The sequence below is a fragment of the Adiantum capillus-veneris genome, chromosome 2 (genome assembly GCF_014529385.1).
Source record: "Adiantum capillus-veneris isolate H3 chromosome 2, ASM1452938v2, whole genome shotgun sequence".
NCBI classification, from domain to species: domain Eukaryota; kingdom Viridiplantae; phylum Streptophyta; class Polypodiopsida; order Polypodiales; family Pteridaceae; genus Adiantum; species Adiantum capillus-veneris.
The window spans coordinates 127,262,480-127,288,664 of record NC_140932.1 but is presented as its reverse complement, the minus strand read 5'-3'; the positions used below and the strand labels follow the sequence as shown (position 1 = coordinate 127,288,664).

Sequence of the window (26,185 nt, the reverse complement as noted above, 5' to 3'; positions counted from 1 at the left end):
ATCTCTCACTCATGTAGACTCCATAACTCTCATTGTGGGTGGTTGGGGTCGTGCAACATTTTGGATTGAAAGCACGAACTTATAAAGGAGGCAGGATTTCTACTATTTTTGTGATCTTGAATGGTTGCGATTAGATGTTGTTCGTCCTATTCTTGCATGCTTTGTTCCATAATGGTCGTGCGTGGGTCACCTCGCATGGTTGCGACGAATGGAGTTTGAAGAACATGTAGAGTATTTGGTTAGAAAGTGTCAGTCTTACTCTTGCATGCTTTGTTCGATGATGGTTGTGTGTTTTTCATCTTGCATGGTTGCGACAAATGGAGTTTGAAGAACATGTAGAGTATGTGCTTAATCTAGTCGATCATGTATAAATCCTTGCAGCAAGATGACTAGCTCTTCTATACAACAAATGATCAATACCAAGCAATTTGCCTTTCTTTCTACTTTTATTTTGGCAGTAGCTTACACATTCCTGTGCAGCTTCTAAGTTTCCCTTGGTCACGTGAGTGCTTTTGGTCAATCAAGCTTGACTTGCATTGGCTTAGTATAGAAGTCTTGTTGGATGACGAATTGAAGAGTTCTCTCTCCAGTGACATGGCTTGTTATAGAATTCTTGTGGGCCGGTTTTGATGGTGCATGCGATACGTGCGCTCAAGTGGTTTTCCACAATGTGATTTTCTATGGGGAGAGGGACATGGTATAGGTATGTAGGTCTCTGTGGGGCACTCAGTATGTGTGTTGTGTGAATTAGGGTCATTGGGAGGAAGTAACACCATCTCGTCATTGCTTTCAAGAACCATGGAATTCACCACATCATCTGCAATAAACTCAACAAATTCATGAAAGCTTGTAAAATTAGCTATGTATTGCACATTCTCCGATAGATTATGTACATTCCCCAGTGAATGATCTAGTCTCGCCAGGCCATAGGAAACAGGAGGCGAGTTCATCTTCTTGTACTTTGGCAAGAAAAGACCATCGACCCCATTAAAGAAGCTCACATACTTGCGTACATCACCATAGAGCTTGACCTCTTACTTGCGTACATCACCATAGACCGATGGGTGTGACGAGTTGTGGAGACCTTTGTTGGAGGTTGTGGAGCATCTATTGCTTAGCTTTGCTTAAATGGTAGATGTGTATGCTTTACACGAGGAAGCGCAAGTTGCATTATGGACTTCTTGGAGTGCACTGTACTGCTGTTGCAAACATGTAAATCTAGTTGCATAATTTTCCTTTGTTAGTACTGTTCACTTCTTGTTGCCTAACTATGCACGGAGAGCTTTGATCTTGAAACAATTAGAGGAGCATACTCATCATCATCATCATCATCAGTTGTGTTCTTTTCTTCCATGTCGAAACTCTAGCTAGTGAAAGGCACCAATGTTGCAAGGAATTAAATGTTTGCAATAGCTTGCCAGAGTCGCTTCTTTTGCATGCTCTTGCCTCTGGTTGCAAAAGATTACAACAAACAAAACAAGAAACTATTGGACTGGCCAATTGAACTGTTTGGTTCACGTGCCATACTTGAAGTTTGTGATCTTTGCTAACTAACTTTGTGATCTCGGCTAACTAACCTATAGTCAGCTTCTTCTAGACGTAGCACATGCTCCAGTGGATCTTCAACCTCTTAACTCTTTCTATATGTTGCAAAGCGCTCTCCATCACAATAGCACCCCAATTTGGGCTTTGTTGCGGTATGCGGCCAGAATTTGACAGGTTCAGGTCCTAAGGCTCGTCGAGATTTCGTAAAGTGCTCCCAAATGGTTGTGCTTTTTCTTCGATCATGTGGAAATTCCAACCACTTGGTGTAGCTTTGATGTCGTAGGGAAGCTTGTGCTATTGCAAACGTTCATCCTTCCAGCAGATTGTGTCTGCATTTTCATAGCATAGTAGAGGTGGAAGGTCGATGAGCTCTACATTGGAGCTTTTCATCTCGTCAAGAGTAGACGGAAGGCTTGAGCATGCAATTCATCTTCACCAATGCAAAGCCCTCCTTATTTGGCTGACCTTCTGCTCAAGCATTGTTGAGGTTCGTAAGACTGATCTTGCAAGATGGACTACTGGACCAAAATGTACAGTCAATTATGCTCTCATTGCCAAGTCCATCCATGAAAGAAACATTGGAGTTTACTTCATTGCAATCTCCGTTATATACAAAACGCTTTATCAACAATTGAACCAAATCTTCACTCTGTTCCACATCTTGCAGAGTGGCCGGCAAGGAGTAGGGAGTTCTCAATTTTGAGTTGGGGGAAAGTCAATATTGGAGTCGGACTAGAAACCACAAGATGTACCGTAGTCATATAGATTAGTAGTGGAAGCATTTGAAGAAATCCTTTTCGGATGCGCGTCAACCTCTTTGATTGATCTCTAACAAAGTCGGTAGACCTTCGATCACCTTACTCTCATCCATACTAGAGTAATCGCATGAACTCGGATCGGACTCATGTCTTTAGCTTGTCCAACTTTTTACTCCTTTGGAGTTGATCATGAAGCAGGAAGCAGAGTTCTGCTTCATGACTCCTGACAGAAGGCCGCCTTTTATAACAAATTGCCAAGTTTCCACTAGAGACTGTTTTGACCTTGAATTTGTTGTGTTTTTGTCGCATGTATATGTGAGACCTCTGCTTTCCTCAAACCAGTTTGCAACTGAAAGCAGATAATGTCCAAAAACATGATCTACATTCATGCTTGTTTCATCGACGACACCCTCTTTGCAACAGCCTCCAAGGTTAGCCTCATCCAAGGCCATAGAAATTAGAGCTTCATGTCTTCCAACGTGGTAGGTTCAACTGTTAATAACAATGGCTAGAGTCTACCTAAGAATTGAGCTACTGCTTCGTGGAGATTTTGCGCCAACAACGTGAGAGCTTCCATGGACTTGCAATTGTCATCCCAATTTTGATAGGTACCACGTTCTCAAAGTGATCCAGTTGTGCCAAGACATCTTCTGACGGCGGACCCGCAAATGATTTGGGGCTGACCACTAATAACATTCAAATTTCAAGCGCCTAGCCTTCGAAATCATTCACAAGTTAAATGCGAGTGTAGTAGCAAAAATCAGCTTCGATCATAGGGGTGAGACTCAAAAGCATGTATAGTATTGGGCAACATGTTCATTGTGCCTTGTCTGTATTCACGATCCATCAACAAGAAAATAGGATTGTACAAGAAGGCATGAGATAGGGCAGCATGTAGCCAAGCCTCCAATCGTCTGGATCGAAATCGACCCTCCAAACTCCCATTATCATGTTTAACTCCAAGCTAAGCAGAAACTTCCATCATTATCATCTTCATCATCATTGGTATCGGCGTTGTTAACTAGCTCCCATTGATTTAAATGTTTCTTGGTAAAGCAAGCTTTTGAGCTTGAGAGCTGATGCCTTTCTCAATTGTCACTCGATCCTCTTTCATCCCTTGCACCAATTGCTCCCTTCTTCTAAGTGACGCTTCTACCACATTGTAAATGAGTGTGTTCTGTGGCGCCGCGGCAACTGATCATCAAGCCTAACTTCTTCCCTTCAAGTCCTCTAACCAAAGACTCTTCTCAGATAATCATCCTCTTGATCATACCTCCACTAGTACTACTGTGGGAGCCACTAATCATGTAGTTGATTTCAGTGAATTGATGATCAGATGTTGAATTCACCGTTGGAGATGAGGATCAGTCCTTAAGAAAGCATGAAGAATTCTTGATGGTATTCTTTTAAAAAGCTTGATATTAATAGCTGCAGTTCACTATGTGCGCGCATGTGTGCATGCATGAGAGAGAGAGAGAGAGAGAGAGAGATGGAATGAAATGTTGTATTAACGTTTTCAAAAGGCCAAAATGACTAATGAGATCAATAAACTGGTGAATTGGATAACAAAAACCGAGGGGAAAATTACCAAAGTACCCCTCTGATTTGTGAAAATTCTCAAAATACCCCTCAAATCTAGAAAATTCCCTAAATACCCCCAATATTTTGTGAGAAATGCTCTTCAAATTTTCCTAAATTCCAAACTACCCCTAGTTGTGAGATTAAATCTCTCCAAAGATAAAAAAAATTGTATCTTTTCATAAGAAGACTGATTATCTATCAATACAAGATGCTAAAACTAGAATTTGAGCTAGTTATGTAGGCTTCGGAGATGAATTGCTTCATTATTTTTAGACATAGTTGCCTTTTTTTGGGATGTAGTTTGTGACAAACTACATGCAAAGCACTCGCAAACGGATCTCAATTGTCAAAAAAGAATAAAGATTAGTAAATCTTGAACAATCCAACCAAAATAGATACAAGGGTATTTTGGGAATTTTTGAAATTTGAGGGGTATTTTGGGAATTTTCTAGATTTGAGGGGTATTTTGGTAATTTTCACAAATCAGAGGGGTACTTTGGTAATTTTCCCCTCGGTTTTTGTTATCCAATTCACCAGTTTATTGATCTCATTAGTCATTTTGGCCTTTTGAAAACGTTAATACAACATTTTTGAAATTTGAGGGGTATTTTGGTAATTTTTCCAAAAAAAGATACTAAAATGAATCTAGAAGTGCGACTAGCTGGAACTGTGTGGGGTATGATGAATCCATTATCTATACTTTGCATGTCGAGACAATATGGCTCGAATCCTTTGCTATAGTCTCTGTCGATGCTGTGAAGCTCCTCCTTAGTCGTGGGCGTCTCGATCTCCCTAGCTCCAATGAATCTAGAAGTGCTACTAGCTGGAACTGTGTGGGGTATGATGAATCCATTATCTATACTTTGCATGTCGAGACAATATGGCTCGAATCCTTTGCTATAGTCTCTGTCGATGCTGTGAAGCTCCTTCTTAGTCGTGGGCGTCTCGATCTCCCTAGCTCCAATGCTCGGTCAATGAGAGTACCTGTAACGGGAGAGCACGATGTGCCAACGAAAAAGAACAGACCGAACAGACTTTAGACGCTTCAAAAAAACTGAACTGAAAGAGAAACGTTGCACACGAGACACGGAGTGGCGGAGTTCCATCCCAAGAGAATATTGGTCCCAAACCCTAGCGTCCCTTTTGGTTTTTCCATTTTTTTTCCGAGAAAAAGATCCTTCCATTAGTTAATAAAGCTGCCCATAGGGCTACAAACCACCTCTACAAGAGAGGGCAACATCAAAGACATGGGGAGACTCTCCCAATGAGAAAACAAAAATATGTACAATGAGGCTAAATCACAAAATGGGAGGAGGGAAGAGGCACACAGGTGGCCGGTAGTGCCATCTGGGCACATCCTGGTCCAAGGTAAATAAGGGCTTTGGGCGCCAGAGACACAGGAAAGCCTCTTTGCGCTCCCGCATGCGGTCGGAGCTACCTTGAAGTCTCTCGAACTGACCCTTGAGAGTATGGATCAACGCCAGCCAAAAGTCACGAACTGTCTCTGCGGGTGGGACAAGGCGAGCCTCGAATTGCCCATCTGTCTGCGGGTGGGGAACGAGAACGAGAACTACAACCCCGTGCCAATGTTCTCACAGATTGCCCTCCAAAACAACTAGTAGACCGGGGATCTCAGTCCGATTGGGCTTAACTGTCTTCTTTATTGGAATGAAGTGGGCATGCTTATTGAATTTGTCGATGACTGTCCAAATGCCATCATGCCCACTCTAAGTCTTGGGAAGATAAAAAATAAAATCCTTGGCCATGCGTTCCGAGGGACGGGAGGTATGGGTAAAGGCTGAAGAAGTCTTGGTACCTTATGCCTGTCAAACTTGACCTTTTGGCATACTAAACAACTGTAAACAAACTCGTCCACATCCTTTTTAAGCCTCGGCCAGCAAAAGTAACGCTCAACACCCTTCAAGGTGGTATCTATGCTGCGGTGGCCGGAAAAAGGTGGACAATGGCACTGTCAAAACCTTTTCCCTCAAAGGTTGTGTAACACACAACATCGTTTTCCGCATCAAATAGCCGTCCCGTATGGTGTCACAAAATGATGACATGGCTCCTAAATTGATGACCCAAAGTTATACGTTGTCCCCCTAATAGGGTCCCGTCCGATGGGGCCCTAGGGACACTAGAAGATTAAAAAGAGAGAAAATTGTGTGGAACTGATTGACATGGCAGCTGTACGAACGCTTTGCGATTTGCGCTGATCGATGATGTGGCAGTTGTACAGAATTTCGCAATTTGCACTGCAAGCTTACGGTGCCTGCTTTTGGTGCCAGTTTTTGGACCAGAAGCTTTTGAATTGATTGCTTTTGGGGCTTTGCTTTGAGCATCCCTTGTAAGTTTATAAGAGTCCTTGGGGCATCACTCTGAGGGCATCTGGACGGTCCGTGGGGAATTGTACCTGGCAATGATTAATGATAAAGAAATACCAAAAGGGGTGCCAGGCTTTGGGGCCAATACCTTTGGGCACGGAACTACGTCGGGCCGTGTCGACTCTCTCTCTCTCTCTCTATTAAAGTTCAATGACTTTGAAGTTTTTGTTTGTGTGTTGCTATTGATTTCTCGCTTGGAGGTTCAAGCATGCTATAGTGGAATAGCCTGCAACTATCTCTTCACTCTGTATCCAATGAAAGATATTTGCAAAATCAAGATCTGTGGCGTACTGATCTTCCATATCCTTGAAGCTTCAATGATGATCGTAGAAATAGTCAGAACCAAGGGCTTTCTAGACAACGTGTCTGCCACTAAATTCTTCTGTCTGTGAACATGGACTATATGGAAATGAAACTATGACATGATGTTAGCCCACCTCATCTGCTTTTGCAGAAGCTGCTTCTACGACAAGAAGTAGCGTAAATTGTGATGGTTTGTGAAGACGGTAAAGTCAGTTTGGAGTAGATAGTGTTGCCACTGTGTAAGAGCATGGATAACTGCCAAAAGCTCTTTCTCATAAATCTGCACAACCCGTTGTAACAGACTTGGACACTCCAAGTCAAAAATCTACCGCGACAACACCATATAACCACTTCAAAACAGTCCACAATTCACAATTTATTCGACACTTGGCCCGGCGGAGTTTCATGCCTAGAGATATTGGCCCCAGAGACTGGCGCTCCTTTCGGTATTTCTTTTTGTATTAATCCGAGTTCAAAGTACAAGAGTGCGGGTAGGCGCTTATGCTCAGACTCTGCGTCCAGATGCTCTGAGTTGTGAGAGGCCTGCTCACATATTTTAAGGTTACAAGGGATGCCAAAAGCAGAGCCCCAAAAGCTGAAAATCAAAATCCCCAAAAAGCTTCTAAGTTTAAAAGCTTTCAGAATAAAGCAAAGGCTCTTTCTCTCTCTTTCTCTTGCTTAATGTGGAAATAAAGCAATCCAAAAAGCTCCAGCTTTCTTTAATAAAGCAGAAGACTTTCTCTTGCGTAAAATAAAGCAACAAAAAGCACGCCAGATTTTTGCCCAAAAGCTGCCATAAATCCCGCTGCTGCTTTTGTTCCGTGAATGGCGTCGCAATCTGCGGAAGTCCGTACAACAGTTCCACGTGTCATGCCGTACTGCCTTGCCACGTCACCAGTTCAACGTTCTCCGAGAGGGTCTTTGCCACTGCAAGAGAGTGTGTATGTGTGTGAATGGGCAGCCATGTCACCATTTGTGACCCCCGTCCAAGACATGAAACGCTACGACATGGCCTTCTTGCATCAAGACTGCTGTTAGAATGCGACCACAAGCATAACAGTAAACTTCGAACGGTTTTTGCAAGTCTGGCAAGGCCAACATTGGTCCTGTGATCAACTTTTCCTTGAGAGTCTGAAAGGCTGCAATCTCTGTCGGTCCCCAAGTAAAAGGAACTCCTTTCTGAGTCACCATATGCAAAGGAGAAGCTATCTCTGCAAATTTCCGAATGAACCGCCGGTAATATGAGCACAAGCCCAGAAAGCTTCTAGCCTCATGAACATTCTTCAAATCAAGCCAATAACGAATAGTCTCAATTTTGGGCGGGTCCATCTTTACCCCTTCTGTTGAGACGATGTGTCCCAAGAAATGTATCTCAGGCAAGAAAAACTCGCTCTTTTTCGCATTTGTAACCAACTTATGCTTGCAACAAGTGGTGTTTGTGTTCTGCTTCATTCTTGGAAAAGACGATTATATTGTCAAAGAAAGTGCCCACAAATGATCGGTCCTCTCTGAAAATCCTATCCATCATGCGGTTGAATGTAGCCGGAGCATTCGTAAGACCAAAAGACATCACCAAAATATTCATACAAACCAAAATCGTCTTGAAAACTGTCTTGTAGACGTTTCCGGAAGCAATTCGGATATGATGATAATCACTCTTTAGATCAATTTGGCATGTAGAATCCTGAAGTCTCTCGAGTATATCATCGATCCTCGGAATGGGGAATTTGTTTTGGTTCATTATTTCTTCATTTTGGGCTTGGCTAGGTCGGTATGATGGCCGGTTTGGTGGTGTTCTATCGGGAATCAAATCAATCGTATGGTTTTCAAGACGTGGAGGCAATAACTCGCCTGGTAAGCCTTTAGAGAAATAGTCAGCCTGCGCATTGTCGTTGCTTTTCTAGATCCTTTGTTCATCATTCAATTCTTTCAAGAAAATCAAGTAAACAAAAAGATTGGATTTCATTAATTTTGAAATGGTTGGAAGCCAATACCAGTGGGACAAACTTGCTGACGCTTGTCCTAGAGTCACTAGAGTATGAGTGAATGAGAGAAAAGGTTGAATTATCCCACATGTAATGGTGCAAAGTTGTAGAGCTACTTAAAGCTCCTTTCATGAATAAACAAATCCATTCCAAGTTTGCTTTACATGTCTCTTGTCTATGGTGAGCTTGTGATGGGTAAGCAAACTACTCAAGATCGTGTGTATGAGTCCAAGTTAATCTATCTTGGAACCTAATTCGCTTGAGTAACAATCTAGCCTACACACACTCACACGCGTGCACAATGTTTGTCTATCACCCACGTTAGCTAGTATGATCCCATTCGCATCAAGTGGTATCAGAGCTATGATATGCTAGCTAGGTTTGTTGTTATGCATTTGTGTGTTAGTGATTAGCATCTCCATCAGAGTGATTAGTATTTCTTAATCATTGTTATGATCCATCGGTATTTTTTATAACTAGTTGCTTCTCTCACTAATTAAGCCCTAATCTAGCTATGTGCAAGAGGCTACTATCCTGCATGGCTAGGTAGGCTTGATTAGGGAGAGGATTAGTATCCATTTTTGCATTTGCATTTAGATCACTTTTTGGTGTCGATTTTTTGTAGTTTGCATCTTCAATTAATTTCTCCAATTTCGTGATCACCAAGCTTTGCTCACTTCACTTCGAAGCTCTCGTTGCAAGCTTCTTGTAGAGCCCTCAAGCACTCCAATCGGACATTGGGAGCTCCCTCATCCATTTAATTGGCTATATTTAGGTGTGTGTGTGTGTGTGTGTGTGTGTGTGTGTTATTGTGTGCTTGTGTGTATGAGACATTGCCAAAGTGGGCTCTTCAAAGATATTTTCGAAGGCGTTACCCAAAGGCACAAGCCTTGTTGGCAAGCTTAAATTGGGAAGGCTATCCTTGGCTCGGCGAGGTCGTGGGGTTGATATCCCAATTTTAGCAATCGAGCAAGGTGCGCAGATTTGAGCTACGCGGTAAATTACAATTTGCTGCATGGTCGGGTCCGCAAACGATTGATCACGCGCTCAACTCTTTTTTGGAACCTCGCTCGTTTGCCCGACGCGTTGCCCACGCTTGCCCGGCTACCTGTCCGTTGGCTAGAGCCCGACTGCGCTGCCCGCTTTAGTCAACACCAAAGCTCCTTTGCTTAGGGCACGACCCCACTGCTCCAAAAGCTCGACCCTCCAAGGGGAGCAGTCCCACGGGGAGGAGCAATTCATTCAAGTCTTGGCACTTCTAGAGCCCAGTCCCACCGAGCTGCAGCAAAGCCAATTCAAGAACTTCAAAGAGCTCACCAAGGGGTCTCTCCCACAAGCAAAAGTCTACAAGCACGAGGCTTCAAAGGTAGTTTCTTGTGCATAGCTCTCAAGAGCTCCAAGTGGAAGGCATCAAGATAAAGCAACCAGAGATTGTGAAGGGTGACTTCACACAGGTGAAGAGGTACTTGACATTGAAGGCAAATTTGAAAGTACGCATTAGAATTGAAAATCTTGCAGCCAAGCACAATTTCTTGCAATGTATGTCACTACATCTATTATTAAGGAAAATAATGTCATCGTGCACTTGTGCGGAGTCAAGACACTGGACTTGGAGAGTCTCCAAGTGCAAAGACCACTCCAAGGCACCATGGGAGAATTTGGGAATTCCACCTCAAGAGGAGGGAAACTGGCAGCAACAGCATTTGCATCCGTGTTAGTTTTTGTATCAATGGTTTTTTGCATCGTACTTGTTTTCAATAAAGCTCAAGACAAAGCTATGGTAACATCGACATCATTGGCACCAACATGGTGCGGATAGAAGACTCCAAGAATGGAATGAAGAAAAAAAGGGGAGGATGGGCGTGTTTCAAGAATCAAAGACAAAGATTTCTACTTCAAGGGGAGGATTCCTCTTTTATTGTCATCCTGTGTGGATACCATTTTGTCATTCTTTGTGGAGACATCTTGTGTGGATATCATGTGTCATCCTTAGTGGATAAACAATCTTCAATGTATTATCGGAAAATGGTATAACCTTTCTATCACCCAAGTGTGGTAGATGGGTTATGCCATTTCCCTCTTAAATAGCAGGTCTTGAGTTCAACTCTCCTCGTCAGATAGATCTTTAAGGTCTCTCAAGATAGTTTCCTACGACGTTAAAACAATCTTCTTCTTCTTCTTCTCTCTCTCTCTCTCTCTCTCTCTCTCTCTCTCTCTTTTTTACATAACAGGTCTCAAGTTCAACTCTCCTCGTCGGATAGATCTTTAAGGTCTCTTGGAATAGTTTCCTACGACGTTAAAACAATCTTCTTCTTCTCTCTCTCTCTCTCTCTCTCTCTCTCTCTCTCCAATGGGATAGGCTCAAGCATGTAAGGGTTAGTATGGTTTCTTCAGCAACTAGTCTTTTTGGTGGGCCTTGCTATATAACTTCTATAGAATACAATAGGACATATGCAAAGTGACATTTAGTATCTAGCACTGAAGGAAACACGACTAATTTGGCAAGGGCGGCACTGTGTGAAAGGGATATATATTTGAAATAATGTTTATGGGAGGAGACAAAGTTAAGTGCATCAATTATTTGAGATTATAGGGATAATTACAGTTGAGATTTTATCCAAGGGAGGTTGTCTACTGATGAATGTTTTTTTCTTGTATACGTGCTACATGTAAATTCTTGCAAACGTAAAGTATTTTAAAAAGAAAATTTTCATCGAGTGGTTGGTAGCATAGAAGGTGGATGTTGACTGTGTTTTGCCTTTCTTCTTTTGTAGTTATTTGTGTTTTGCCTTTCTTCTTTTGCAGTAATTATGAGTACAATGAATGAGGATAGTGATACATGTAACCTCACCTTCTTTGTTTTGTGTTATGGCATCGACAAAGCATGTTGCACTGTTTGCCACACCGATTGTCAAGTCAGTGTTTTTAGTGATCAATGCAGCACACGCCAATTGCGATCAAATCTAGCTCGTTGAACTTAGGGTCTAGGAGCCACTACTGAAGGACATTTATGTTACCCCCGTTCGTCTTTATTTCAACTTTTGTAATGTCAGTTTGATTGTACAACTTATTCAAGGCCAGGTTGTTATAGTATTGAAAGTCTTATTTGTGAGTACAAATTATCGAGTAAAGTTGTTGATGTAGTCATGCATATGTGCTTCATCTATAATACATGCACCCAAGGTACAATTGATCTCATCTACAGCTGGTCTTCTTCACGAATAATGGTCAAGAACTAAAGCAATTCAGGGTCCATTGCATGTCTTACAGAGCATGACATCCTAGAGAAAGTTGCATGTAGACAGTGGACCGAGCTTGTGATATGGCATGTGTTACAAAGCTCCCGTGCGTGACTACAAACTGGGGGTAGTTGGGCAAGATCACCAAGCAAGAGAACACATTTGTTGTTGAAGGGATCTGCCAATGTATTGCTTGTTATGTTGACATTTTGTCTTACAATAAGGTAAAAAGTTGTTTGGATTAACATGGATAGCGCTCCTCTATAATTATAATATCCGCCTTTATAACATGGATAGCTCCTCTATAATTGTAATATCTGCCCCTTTTCTGTCCAAAGATCACTTATCGGTGTCATGAATAGAGAGGGGTTACTGCTGATTCATGGTTGGTATCTTGAACTGGTAATGTATTCTAGATGCAATGTTGCTAAGTCTTGTTGTTCCCGCTCCGATGGCAAAGCGCCCAATAATAATATGGAAATGAGGACAATAGGAGTGTCTATTTCATTTGTCTGTCAACCTCGTTTATTGCTATATGTGTGAGGTATGCCGCCGTGCAGGAGGGACATATTTCTAGATTATGAGCAAAGATGTCAGATTGCATGCTCCAATCTTTATACAATGCAATAATTTTAAACCATGACCTAGAATATGGATGGTAAGCTAATTTCAAGTTGGTTGCAGTTTGCTCCCTGGCTTATTGATACTTGGATTGTATCTTCTAGGTCTTGAGAACTTCATACTGACACCTAGTACGTGAGAAACGAGGACATATATAGTATGATATAAATTATTTTGACACCTAGTATGGTATCAATTATTTAGAGCCAAAGTAAAGTTGCACAAGGTGAATTCACTACTGTGATACACCACATGCATTCACTACCGTAATACATTACATGCATTGGCTAGCAACCTCATGTAAAGAGTTGCGTGTGTAACTAATATTTGCAGAGATCGACATCAAGTGTATAGTCTTGAAAACGAGATCCAAATAAATCGAAGCAAAGGAAGTAATGCAAAAAATTCTAAAACAAGCAAATAGATAAAACATAAATGACCTGCAACAATAAATGAGGTGCTTTACTGACTTGCAATGTTGTAATGCTGCTTTTCGATTGTCCAATCTACAGGCCGATGTTTGAGTCGAGCTACAAACAAGCAATGTGAATAGTTAAACATATCGTTTTGCAATGAAACGGCATAGATTTAAAGTGCAAAGTATACAGTGCACGTCATACAAAGGTGCCATACAAAAATACGGTGGAGAGTTGGCACTGTGGTCTCTCCAAAAAATTATAAGAAATGGAAGCCGTGCCCTGTCCCATAGCATTTATGTGTTGCGCCAAGCAAACGTATGCGCGTGGGAAATTGGATGCGGATAACGAACCTTGCAGTGTTGTCGAGTTGGAGTCATGCTTGTGCAATTGGATTGTGTAGTGTTGTGCATATATGTCCTCCTTGCCATGCACAAAACACACAGATGTAACTTTAGGTTCTTTGTCCTCTGATCAGTATTACCTTGTGTGTGTATTGTAAGCTGCTTCGGTCAGCAATTATGTCTTCTTGCCATAGAGACGGTATACTCAAGCTCGTCACCAACAATTGTAAAAGATCTATTGATTCCTTTGACAACGATCTCATTTTCAAGAGCAATAAATTTGTTTTCTGTATTGAGCGTCTACTTTTGAACTTCTGTGAGTCCCGTGCTTTGAGCAGTAACGAGCAAAAAACAACTCTAAAGATTCATCGATTTTGGGCCTCCAATAACCACTTTCCGCGTGCAGGGGGCGCAACAGCCATCTCTAGTGAAAACATGCAACTTGAAGGCTCTCAAGGTGCGATCCCTCCAAAAATGATGCAGAAGTCAGTGCTTATGACAGTGGTACGAGTAATTCTGTTAATGATGCAATTGAGGTGGCGGCATGAAGCCTGCGAGAAATCTAAAGGGCGCATACAACCAGATTCCATACGTTCAGTCCAATCGATGTCATTGCCACCACCCCATGCGGCCAACTCTCCTTCTCAAGCCCTGGCGGCCCTCCAATCCACAACACCCCAGCCAACCCCTCTGTCTAGACAACCCTTCTTGAATTTTTACCGATGTAATGGATCTTATGTGCTAAGCGAGTAAGAGATGCAAAGAAAGCTGACTCATCTGTACAAGAAAATTGAGAGAAGATGCAGCATCAAGAGGAATATATTTGGAGAAGAGGACGCTTGGCACCCAACATATATAATTTATTGAGTGTATAACTAAATAAAATAATTTCTGAATCTTGAGGCTGCAAAATGCATTCAACAGTAGATAAACTCTGTACAATTCTCTTGACGTTGAAATTGGTTCCGCACTCGGACAATATATTAGCAGCAGTATGCCTTGCGCTATGGAATGTTAAGTCGTTGTTGGCGATAATTGCACTCAATCTGTTCGGCATACTATAGTTGCTATATGGGGTTTCTACCTCAACCGCTTGTTGCACAAAAGACCTTTGAGAAGATCTGAAAAGATTATCATTGCCCGCCTTGGAGTAGCTTTCATCCAAGGAAAATGAGGGTTTGTGTTGGCTACAATACCAAACTGATGTCTGTCATTTGTAGCCATCTGAACTTGATCCGATAGCTGCTGCGGACATGGACCTTTGCTCATAGGATCCTCCACCGAATCATGGTTATTAGCAAGAGAAGCTCTTTATAGGCCGCAATATTGGCCATATTGTCTATAGAGTTTTTGCTATCCCACTCAGTTGTTGAATGGGCAGCAGTGAATTGCTCGTGGAGGCTAATAGGTGCTGACATATTGGTATGCTTGTCTCCAGAAATGCCATTACTCCGCAGTCCGTGCTCGTCAGCTTCTCCAGCATCAAATCTTTTTGTGTGGAAAAAAGAATTAGCTTTTGCTTCTGCTCTTTGACTATTCTTTTGCTCCTGATCATCAACAGCGTAGGCACTTGCATGATTTACTACTTGACTTCCACTACAATACTGTTGCATCTCCTTGGAGCTACACATTAACCAACTCTCGCGGACACCATATTCTGCGTTGAATTGGTCATGAGAGATGTTTCTGTTTGTCTGCAGATCGTTCCGAAATGCTTGTCTCATCAAATTTTCAGATAGGCTATCAATAGAGTTGGACGAGGAGTGCAATTGAAGCCAATGTCTCATTAGACCATGACTTGCACTAGTGGCAATATTCCCCAATGCCTTTTCCTCGACATTGAGCTGTCTGCCACTAATCCCCTCGCACACTGCTAAAAGCGCAAGCAGCTAGCACTGAGGCCGCTGGCTTAATTACTTGAGGATAACCATCATAAGCTTTGGTGTGATCGATCCTGCTAAGCTTTTCTGCCCTCATGTCCACTTTGAGGTTTACTCGTTCCATTTCTTTTGCCTGTACCGTCTGCATCGCCAACAGCCTAATAGTACCAGTAGAAAAATGTGCTGAACGGGCTTGGGAAGGCAATGAGTGTTGGTGATTCGACTCCAGATTAGGCCATCTGATCATTGATTGAAATCTGATATCTTCTGTTTCAGTAGCTAGAACAGACCTCTACCATGGGTTGATCGCACAAAATATCTGAGTGCTCATCACGTTGGCAAGCATCCGAAGTACCCTTCAGCTTGATGATCTGCGACTGCAATGCAGGCAACGCAGAGTGCTTTTTTATTTTATTCACCTGGTAGCTTTTCACGGCGGAGTTTTTTTTAGAGCTTTTCATGGCAGGGATGTTTTTTATAAAAGAAAATCTAATGCCACGTGGTGGTTTCTGCATTTAGATAGAGGAAAGAGAGCCTTGGGCTCACCAAGTACTCAAGACGTGCATGCGTGCACACACACACACACGCACACACAAAAAATGAAATGAAATTTATATTAAATGTCTTCAAAAGGCAAAAATGACCTATGAGACCAAATTGATACAATCTTGGTGGATCTAATACAATGTACTAAAGTGAAAAACTAAAATCTTAACTGCTAGATGTGAACTAAACATAGCTTGAACTGTGTAGGATATGAGTAGAGGGGTGAAAATAGTGACTGGCGGCTAATACAACACAATGTGGGTGTGCGTGTGAGAATATCATGGGTGAGAGTTTATACAAAGGTTGATACAAGATGAGCAGGGTGACAATCCTTAAAAGAGCTAAATCATAGAAGTGATCCGAATCCTTTGATGCAACCTCCGTTGATGTTGTGTAGTTCTCCACAGTCGTGGGCGTCTGGATCTCCCTAGCTCGGTCGCTCGATCGGTCAACGTGCCTTTGGTGTGAAGAGAATGTGAGCTTTGTTGTGGTAGCTGCTCCTCCAATTGCCCAATGTCCGTTCTAAAGAAGTCTGTGATCCGTCATTGAGATTGGCTAGCCTCTCCTCTCATTAGGCTCTCTCTGTGTCTGCGCAGCTCGAGCAAAAAACAGACCCAGACATCTCTGGTCCTCATATCCCATGACTCTATAGAGAGTGATCCAAAGCCCTCTCTGAATAGGCAGTGAAAGAGGCCTTGTATCTCGTAGTAAACTGGGCAGTCGCATGTGTAGTGCAACTCTGTCTCAGGCTCCATGTGACATACTAGACATGTCCTAGCCTCTGCTGGTACTCCGCGGTATCTACCAATCTTGATCCGAAGTTGGTGTGAAGATGTACGTATCTGGCCAATACCACATCGTATCCTATGAGATAAGTGGGTGGCCGTGTATCTAGGCCTCATCACAAAACCATCCTCAGTAAGCTGGAGAAGATGGTCTCTATAGAAAGCCATCTTTGTGCCCAACTCTTGTGCCGGTTGTATCCAAGTCCTCCTAGTGTCTAGCTGAGTCAGGTCTTGGTGGATGAGCCTGGTAATTTTGGATTGTGTAAGAGTCAGAGAGGGTGCATCCAATGAGTACTGGAAGGGGGGAAATCTGTCCATGCTGAACCCATGTACCTGAAACCATGATGGCATCTCCCCATACTAGCATGTTGTGTCTCCTTGAAAAGCTTACTATCGAGAGGACTGAAGTGCTAGGCGGGCATATCTATCTCTGGGGAGGTCCCACAAGCGGTGTATAAAGGAGACTGATTTGGTAAGTTCCGGCAGCTAGCTCTGCATGTCATGTGCTACTGAAGCCTCAACCACTATTGGGGGGGTAGCTAGCTGTGCTTGAATAATGTCATGTAGTATTGAAGCCTTGTCTCTAATAAGCCGCGAGATCATAGAGACTAGAGGCTTCTCCATGTCTCCCCATCCATCATTAGGGCATATCTATCTCTGGGGAGATCCCACAAGTGGCGTATAAAGGAGACTGTTCTGGTAAGTGCCTCAACCACTATTGGGGGGGGGCAGCTAGCTCTGTTCGAATAATGTTATGCGGTACTGAAGCTTTGTCTCTAATAAGCCGCGAGATCATAGAGACTAGACGCTTCTCCATGTCTCCCCATCCATCATTGCGTGGCCCTCATATCCGAACTCCATAGAGCAATGCGGAAGCCACCAGAGTGTCAAAAAGCCAAAGCTTCGTCCGAGGCTCCTGAAACTGAATCTGTGAACACATCCTCTCCAATCCACCCAATGTTGCATGTGCTATGGTCAGTCTAGTGTCTGCTGCTCTCCTCAATGAAAATGCTGGTCCACTAAAGACCACCCCAAGGTAGGTGTAAGCATCTGTGTACTCCACTCTCTCATCAAAATGGCCAATCCATGTGCAGTCTCCACGTCTATCAAGTGTTGTCTATACTTGGTATGCTCCACATCTTGTGATATTCTAGATAGGCTCATCTCTGCAACATCTAGCTCCCTCAACATCTCCTCTAAAGTATCATAAAATATTGTCTGGTGATGGGCAATCCTAGCATTGAAGTCCCCCAGGATGATAATGTCACCATCCCTAGAGAACTCCCATATGTAAGCATCTGTGTACTCCACTCTCTCATCAAAATGGCCAATCCATGTGCAGTCTCCACGTCTATCAAGTGTTGTCTATACTTGGTATGCTCCACATCTTGTGATATTCTAGATAGGCTCATCTCTGCAACATCTAGCTCCCTCAACATCTCCTCTAAAGTATCATAAAATATTGTCTGGTGATGGGCAATCCTAGCATTGAAGTCCCCCAAGATGATAATGTCACCATCCCTAGAGAACTCCCATATGTCATCATCCGTCGGAGGAAAGTAGCAAATAGCAATGTAGAGGTGTCTGCCTGCCTCTGCCCTCAGTCTCACCCATATGTACTTGGCTTGTACATCCTTGCGGGCTTTATGTATTGGGCTACAACTCCTCCCTGAATAAGATTGCCACTCCCCCTGAGCCCCGTCCTCTGTGCTCTGATCGAGTTTTCTGTCTGCAAGCTATCTCCCATTTGTATCCGCTGACATGTGGCGCGCACACACACACACACACACACACACACACACACACACACACACACACACACACACACACACACACACACACACACACACACACAGAGAGAGAGAGAGAGAGAGAGAGAGAGAGAGAGAGAGAGAGAGAGAGAGAGAGAGAGAGAGAGAGAGAGAGAGAGAGAGAGAGAGAGAGAGAGAGAGAGAGAGAGAGAGAGAGAGATGAAATGAAATGTTATATTAACGTCTTCAAAAGGCCAGAGTGACCTATGAGGCCAGAAAGTTACAATGTGGTGGATCTAATACAAAGTCAGAGTAACAAGATGACAAAAATGAAATGACAAATGTCACAATAAAATACTATGGAATCCTAAACTACTAGGTGTGAACTAAGCAGCTAGTTGGGATAGCTAGATCACAAGAGATCCAGCATCGGTCGCTGGCGGATCTCATCAATCTCCTCCATGGTCAGTAGTCTGACCGGGTTTAGTGCATGTCGGGCCAAAGTGATCCGAATCCTCTGATGCAGCCTCCATCGATGCTGTGTAGTCCTCCGCAATCGTGGGCGTCTGGATCTCCCCAGCTCAATCGCTCGGTCGATCAGTGTGCCTCTGCTGTGAGGCGACGAGCTCTGCTGTGGTAGTAACTCCTCCAGGTGTCCAATGTCACAATAAAATACTATGGAATCCTAAACTACTAGGTGTGAACTAAGCAACTAGCTGGGATAGCTAAATCACAAGAGATCCAGCATCGGTCGTTGGCGGATCTCATCAATCTCCTCCATGGTCAGTAGTCTGACCGGGCGTTGTGCATGTCGGGCCAAAGTGATCCGAATCCTCTGATGCAGCCTCCGTCGATGTTGTGTAGTCCTCCGCAATCGTGGGCGTCTGGATCTCCCCAGCTCAGTCACTCGGTCGATCAATGTGCCTCTAGTGTGAGGCGACGCGAGAGAGAGAGAGACCCTTAAGCAACCAAGGAGAGCTACATTGGTTGCCAAAGGGCGCGTATTTAACTTGTGCTCCCCAGCACCCTGGCATACAGGTAGCAACAGAAAAGAGATTGCACACAATCTCCACACTATCTTACATTGGCATGTTCAAATGGGATCTAGGTTTGGGAGTTTGTGGACCATCTGATACAAATTCAAGAAAGTTTGTCAATTTTGGGCTAAAAGTAAATTTGGTTCGGCTTGTAAAATTAAACTTGAATTCCCACTACACCCGCATGCAATATTGAAATATAGGGGATTTAGATGTGTCATAAAATCTAATATCTAACTAACCCAAATGATTCTCATATTAAACTGATCATTTAATGTGGGAGAATAAACGGGACCAAGAGTTAGAATATAGACATGTGCGTTTAGATTTATCTCAGCACGAGACCAAAGGCAATGGGTCCAAATGGGAGATGGTCTAGCAAAGAGCAAAGCTAGCTAATGGAGCTTAAAAGACCTTAGGGTTAGCTTCATTAAAGACCTCAAAAGGTTAATTTTAAAAGTCCTTAGACCTAGGACCTTAGGCAAGCTAGGGCTGAGATTGAGGTGGGAACCCGGCCCAAGCTTGAGGTGCTTGTCATGCTTGTTGACTAAGGTGCTTGAGGTGCTTATCATGCTTGATGATTAAGGTGCTTGAGCTGCTTGTCATGCTTGATGATTAAGGTGCTTAAGGTACTTGGGGGCCAAGGTGCTTGAGGGGCTTGAAGTCAAAGCATGCCTACAAAGGAAGGGGCAAGCCATGCAAGTACGGGATGAGAGAGAATGATCTTTCCCTCACCCAAGGGACACCCCTTGCTCAAAGAGGCATATTGGACACGTGTCAAGCTCTCAGCTAGGTTGCCCCCATAGTGTGTCTAAAGCCTATTGGATGGCCTTGGGAGAGGTCCAATGAGCATTTAGTTTAATTAAAAAATTATCTAGGTATTATCAAGCCCTGTCTCTCAAAGGGGTAAGAAGGACGCTTGTCCAAAGACTACCCATGTTGCTTGAAATGCATTGTGCATGTGATTGGCTAGGCTTAGAGGGGTCCAATGAGCTTCAAGCTTGAGCTACAAGGAGGGGTCGATCAAAGCAAGCAAGGGGGGTGCTTGGGGGGTATACTCCCTCTCACACACGCTCACTTTCTCTCATTCTCCCTTTGTGAAAGTGCAAGAGTTCATCTCCTTCCACAAGCTTGAGAAGTTGAGAGCCTACACCAACACTCTTGGCTATGGAATGCAAATCCAACCAAGAGCCATGCTTCAATGCTATGCTAGGGATCTTCTTCATCTCCATTACTATGATACTATGCTATGCTAATCTTCAAGAGTAATACAAGTGAGGATTCTATTTCTTTCTCGTATGATACTTCTTCTTCCTCTTCCCTCCCCTCACTCCTTGCTAGCTCTCTCCACCTTTGAAGGTGTTTGAGGTCTTGCGATTGAGGCCAGGGATATGTTAATGTTTTTGCAAGTTAATTAAGGACTGTCATCTTCATTGCACCAACTAGGTCTCAAGGAACACAATCTTGTATTGTATCAAGTCTCTCTCTATGGGGGAAACTATGATACAAAAGCCTTTTGGAGGGTGGACCCGGCCCCACATAAATCCAGTCCTCAAATGTTGTCAATTTCTCTAACCCTTTCTCTCTCTCTCTCTTTTACAAGTATTGTTCATGCCAAGATAATTAGGTGTAATGTTCATTTTGCTACGTTTGATCCATTACTCTTCTTATGCTCTTTAAGAATTCTCTTAAAGGAAATGCTCACTATCATAATTTCAATTTCCGCTACAATCAATGTTATAGCCATATTCCATTACATTGGTATCACTCTTTTCTTGCTTAAGAAGAGAGGTCCTTAAGTTGTCCATGAAAGGTTGGACGTGTTCATTGCAAGAGGGTAAGTGGCACAAGGATCTATCATCTTGGTTGAAAAGGACTTAGTTCGAGGTACACCGTTGGGAACTATAGACTTAATAATGGAGTCTTTCGGGGTTTGCTTTTGGCTTAACCATCATTGAGCTACTAGCAAGCTCAACAGGAACTATAATCAACCGAACAATGTTAGACCCTCTCCACTACTCTTTGCAATCAACAGTCTCTAAATCATGGGTGTGGCTGCGTGAGAGCTAATTTTCAAAGGTAAAGAAGAGTAGCAACTAAGGGTACCAAAGCACAAAGTAGCATATACATAAGTTTTGGTTAGCATGGCTGACAATAATAAAGAGTAGAATGGATATTGACGGCTGATAATAATAAAGAGAGTAGAATGGATATTGACAACTTTGTTTTTGCGCATGAAGGTGCTGCTGATGATGCCCCAATGTTTGTGAAGTATCTAGTTACTAAGCTGCAACACGCTATGGGAAACCTTGCCTTGCAAGGCGAAGTTACTTAACAACTTCGTGCTTATGGGATTTCCCTACCTCTCCAAGAAGAGAGAGAGCTTAGGAAGCCTCTTGTTGAGACTTCCAAAAGAAGACTCTCCCCGATAAGAGAAGAGGAAGAATTCAATGAACACAGTGAATCTCCGAACTCTGAAGATGTGGCTGCACGAAGACGGCTGTCTCGACGATCCCCAACTCCTCGCAAGAGGAAAAGATCATCCTATAGTCCTCCTGGTCACTTTGAAAGGGAAGAGAGGAAACAAAGGAAGAAAAAGGCGAGAAAGTGGTCACTCTCTTCTCCTTCTTCATCACCTTCCTCCTCTTCGGACGAAAGCAATGGCTATTCTCCTAGAGAATACAAGAGGAGAGGACATTGCAAATCCTATCCTGCTTGGAAAAAGTCCCACAAGCTTAAGAAGTTCAAAGAGGAAGGAAAGAGTATCTTTTTTCTCACCTATGATGGCACCTTTGGTGCTATTAACAAAGTAAAGGCCTTCATCCAGCAATTAGATGCGGCCTTTGGAGACGAGGGCTTCACAGAGTTCTCCAAGCTACATCATGTAGCTATGCACTTTCAAAAATCTTCTCGACAATGGTGGGCTAGCCTTCGTGGCAACGGCGAAGCTCCAAAGACATGGAAAACTCTACGAGTTTCCATCATGAAACAATTGCTAGCAAGCGACGCCAAAGATAAAGTGCTCACCGAATGGCAGAGTTTGAAGCTACTCTCTAATGAGTCTGTCCACAATTATGTAGAAAAGTTTTGGGATTTACATCTCAAAGCTACAATCTTTCAAAAGATAGACTTTGGCGAGCAAAAGCAACAATTTTGTGCGGGGTTACCTGGAGAAATGGCCGAGTATGTCAACTCACAACGGCCTGGTTCTATAACCGAAGTCATCCATCAAACTATGGTTGCTTCTCGTATTAATTTCCAACAAGGGGCTAAAAGGAATGCCAAGCCCATGGAAAACAAAGATCGGAATGATTCGAGAGGGAAGAACAATACTCAAAGTTCTTCCCAAGGCAATTCCAACAAAAACAACAACACAAGACCAAGGAGAAAGAAGTTTCTAAAAATAAACTCTCTCCTAAAGAGCTAGAAGCCTTTGTAAAGAACATAAGTGCTTCAAGTGTGGGGAGCAAGGGCATTGTTACTGTTCTTGTCCCAAAAGAAATACATGCAATGAGACTCCTAGAGCTTCCACGGTCGAAGCTCCAAAAGAGGATGCTGATTGCAAAGGGTCATCCCTCTCCTATGCTTGGGGAAAGGTGAGGGAGTATGATGCCTTCATCCTTTTTGACCCTGGCTCTGCTCACAACTTCATATCAACGGAGTTGGCCGCTAAGCTGGGCATTCAAGCTTTTGAGATGGGAGCTACTGTAACTGTTGATGGAGCTTTCAAGGGACAACAAGCCTCCGTTACTCTCTTGATTGGGAAGTTGAGGTTTCATGTCCAAAGCTACGTCGACAAAGAAGACTTTTTTATCTCCCCTCTCCAACATGAGGATGTTATCCTAGGGGCACGATGGTTCAACCGCATGGTTGCCAACATGAAGTTCCCTGAAAGGAGAATTTATTTCACCTACAGGGAAAAGAATATGTATATAGATGCCAATGAGTCGGGTCGAGCTATACCTCTTGTAAATTCATCTACTTTTGACAAGTCAATGAACAACTCGGTTTCCTTGTACATGATTTTTGTCAAAGAGTCTCTAAATGATGCTAATGTTTTAACAAAACAAAATGGTTGGAATCAAGAAGAATTAGACTTGTCTAATTTTCGAAATAGATTCCAAGATGTATTTAGCGATGATATCCCTATGGAGTTACTTCCAAAGCGAGAGGATGATGACCGTAAGAGAGAGCTTCTACCTGGGAGCTCACCGCCTAATAAACCTGCTTATAGAGTTTCTCAAGCTCAACAAGAGGAGATTATGAGGCTAGTGCATGAGCTGTTAGACAAGGGGATGGTGAGGCCTAACTCCTCTCCCTTTTGTTCACCAGTCCTACTAGTGCAAAAGAAAGACGACACATTGTATGTGTGTCGACTATAGAGTACTAAACTGGAGCACTATCAAAAACAGATTTCTCGTACCGCGGGATGGTATCTGTATGGATCCATCAAGTTAGAGATAATAAAGGTATGGCCTAACCCATGGAATCTACATGAGCTATGAAGCTTTATAGGTATGTGCACATACTATAGATGCTTCATAGAAAAATTCTCTCAACTAGAAGGACCACTACATGACTTAACAAAGAGTATTCATGGATTGCTAGAGAGAAAAATGCTTTTGACAAGCTTAAAGAAAAGCTTACCTCCTAACCAGTGAAGTAACAGAAGAAGTCCTACCAACTTATGGGGACCCCGTCTGATGGGGTCCCAAGTGACATAGAGATTAAAATAAAGCAGGACCGTAGTTGATGACGTGGCAATTTCCAAAAATTGCGCTCACATGATGATGTGGCAGGTTGTACGGATTTTCGCGTTTTGCATTGACTGATGACGTGGCAGTTGTAGAGATTTTCGTAAATTACGTTGGCAGCTTTTGGCATTTTGCTTTTTGGACTAGAAGCTTTTAGTTTGAAGGCTTTTCATGTAAACTGCTTTTCAGGCCAAGGGCCTTTAATATGAGGTTAGGGCTCATTCTCTTGCATGCTTCGTGGAGAAGGTGCAAAGTCTGGAGTACCGGCTTGTATTGTGCTGATGCAATATAAAGAAATACCGAAAGGGGCGCCAAGGTTTGGGGCCAATACTCTCTAGGGTGGAATTCTGCGGCTCCATGCATGTTGTCTCTCTCTCTCAGTTTTGTTTTTATTGAAGTGCTAAAATTCTTTTCAGTCTGTTCTTTTCTATTGGCACGTGGTGCCCGTCTTGTGACAACCAAATGATTTTCTCATATTAAACTGATCATTTAATGTGGGAGAATAAACGGGAACAAGAGTTAGAATATAGACATGTGCTTTTAGATTTATCTCAGCACGGGACCAAATGGGAGATGGTCTAGCAAAGAGCAATGGTAGCTAATGGAGCTTAAAAGACCTTAGACCTCCAAAGGTTAATGTTAAAAGTCCTTAGACCTAGGATCTTAGGTAAGCTAGGGTTGAGATTGAGGTGGGAACCTGGCCCAAGCTTGAGGTGCTTGTTGTGCTTGCTGACTAAGGTGCTTGAGGTGCTTGTCATGCTTGATGATTAAGGTGCTTGAGTTGCTCGTCATGCTTGATGATTAAGGTGTAACAAACTTGGACACTCCAAGTCACGAATCTACCGCGACAGCACCAAATAACCACTTCAAAACAGTTCACAGTTCACAATTTATTCGACACTGGCCCGACGGAGTTCCGTGCCTAGAGATATTGGCCCCAAAGATTGGCGTCCCTTTCCGTATTTCTTTTTGTATTAATCTGAGTTCAAAGTACAAGGGTGCGGGCAGGCGTTCATACTCAGACTTTGCATCCAGATGCTCTGAGTTGTGAGAGGCTTGCTCACATATTTTAAGGTTACAACGGATGCCAAAAGCAGCGCCCCAAAAGCTGAAAATCAAAAGCCTTCATAAAATAAAGCAAATTCTCTTTCTTTCTCTCTCTTAAGCCTTTATAAAATAAAGCAAAAAGGCTTCTCTCTCTAACTTATGCTTTAATAAAATAAAGCTCTCTTAAGCCGCCTTGCCTGGATTAAAGCATCGCCCAAAAGCTGCAAAAAAAAACTGCCTTACAACGTTGCTACGTCAGCAGTACGGAATTTTGCAATTTGCGCCGCGTTTGCGCTGACATCCGTACAGCCTGCCACGTGTCAGCATTCGGGTTCTTTGCAGCCAGCAAGCCACGTCACCATTTAGGGTTTCCTGCAGGGTGTGTGTGGATGTGTATTGGCATGCCATGTCACCAGTTTGTGACATACCCCCCTCTTGAAAGCATTGTAATCGCCCTCGATTACGCCAGCAAAACAGACAGAAGCTATAAACTGTCTTAGCAGACACTGACTGTTAGTACCTACGCACTAGGAACACACATCTAACACATGTACCAATCGATAGTCACATCACACGACATCACAAGACATCACTTGACATCACAGGATATCACATGACATTCAACATTTATTCGGATCTTAGACCATGATCTATCGGCAATGCAGTTAGCAATTAGCAATCGCATCTAGATCTAGTCGGGACCTCATAGATGCCCGGTTGACTAATCCCTATTGCAACCATGTCTATTCGAGATCATTTAGACCAAAATGCTGCAATCATTTCGTCTATCAATTGCTGCACTTAAAAACAAGTCAAGAACAAATCATTTCATATTTCGGAATTTCATTTCATAAAGTCATACAGCAGAATACTGTTAGCTCTCAGTATCCCTGAAGCTCAAAGAGACATCAGTGACTCTAGTATTCTAAAAATCAAGGCATCTGTTGACAAAGGAGTGGAGTAACTCCTCTCTTATGCATCCCACTGCACCAGATCTGCAGCCAAGCTGAATTCTGGGTTCCATTTGGAATTGAATATGCTAAACCAAAAGCTTCAAGATAAAGGTTCACAATCTGAGGAGTATCTGCTAGGTCCTCCTCCTCGATCCACTTGGCATCCAATGCAGGATAGTTCTTGAATTTAACCAAGAACTGCCTTCATACTTTACCCTTATTCTTTGTGTCCTTATGTGCCAAAATCTGTTCAGGA

At 43.0% G+C, this 26,185-nt stretch overlaps 1 protein-coding gene and 1 pseudogene across 14 annotated transcripts in view; one reads left to right on the top strand and one right to left on the bottom strand.

Moving 5' to 3' along the window:
• LOC147463583 (uncharacterized) overlaps positions 1-26,185 on the top strand; it is a 77,547-nt gene that overhangs the window by 14,810 nt on the left and 36,552 nt on the right. The gene's annotated exons all lie outside the window — the stretch shown is intronic.
• Positions 888-2,612, bottom strand: LOC147463584 (uncharacterized; annotated as a pseudogene).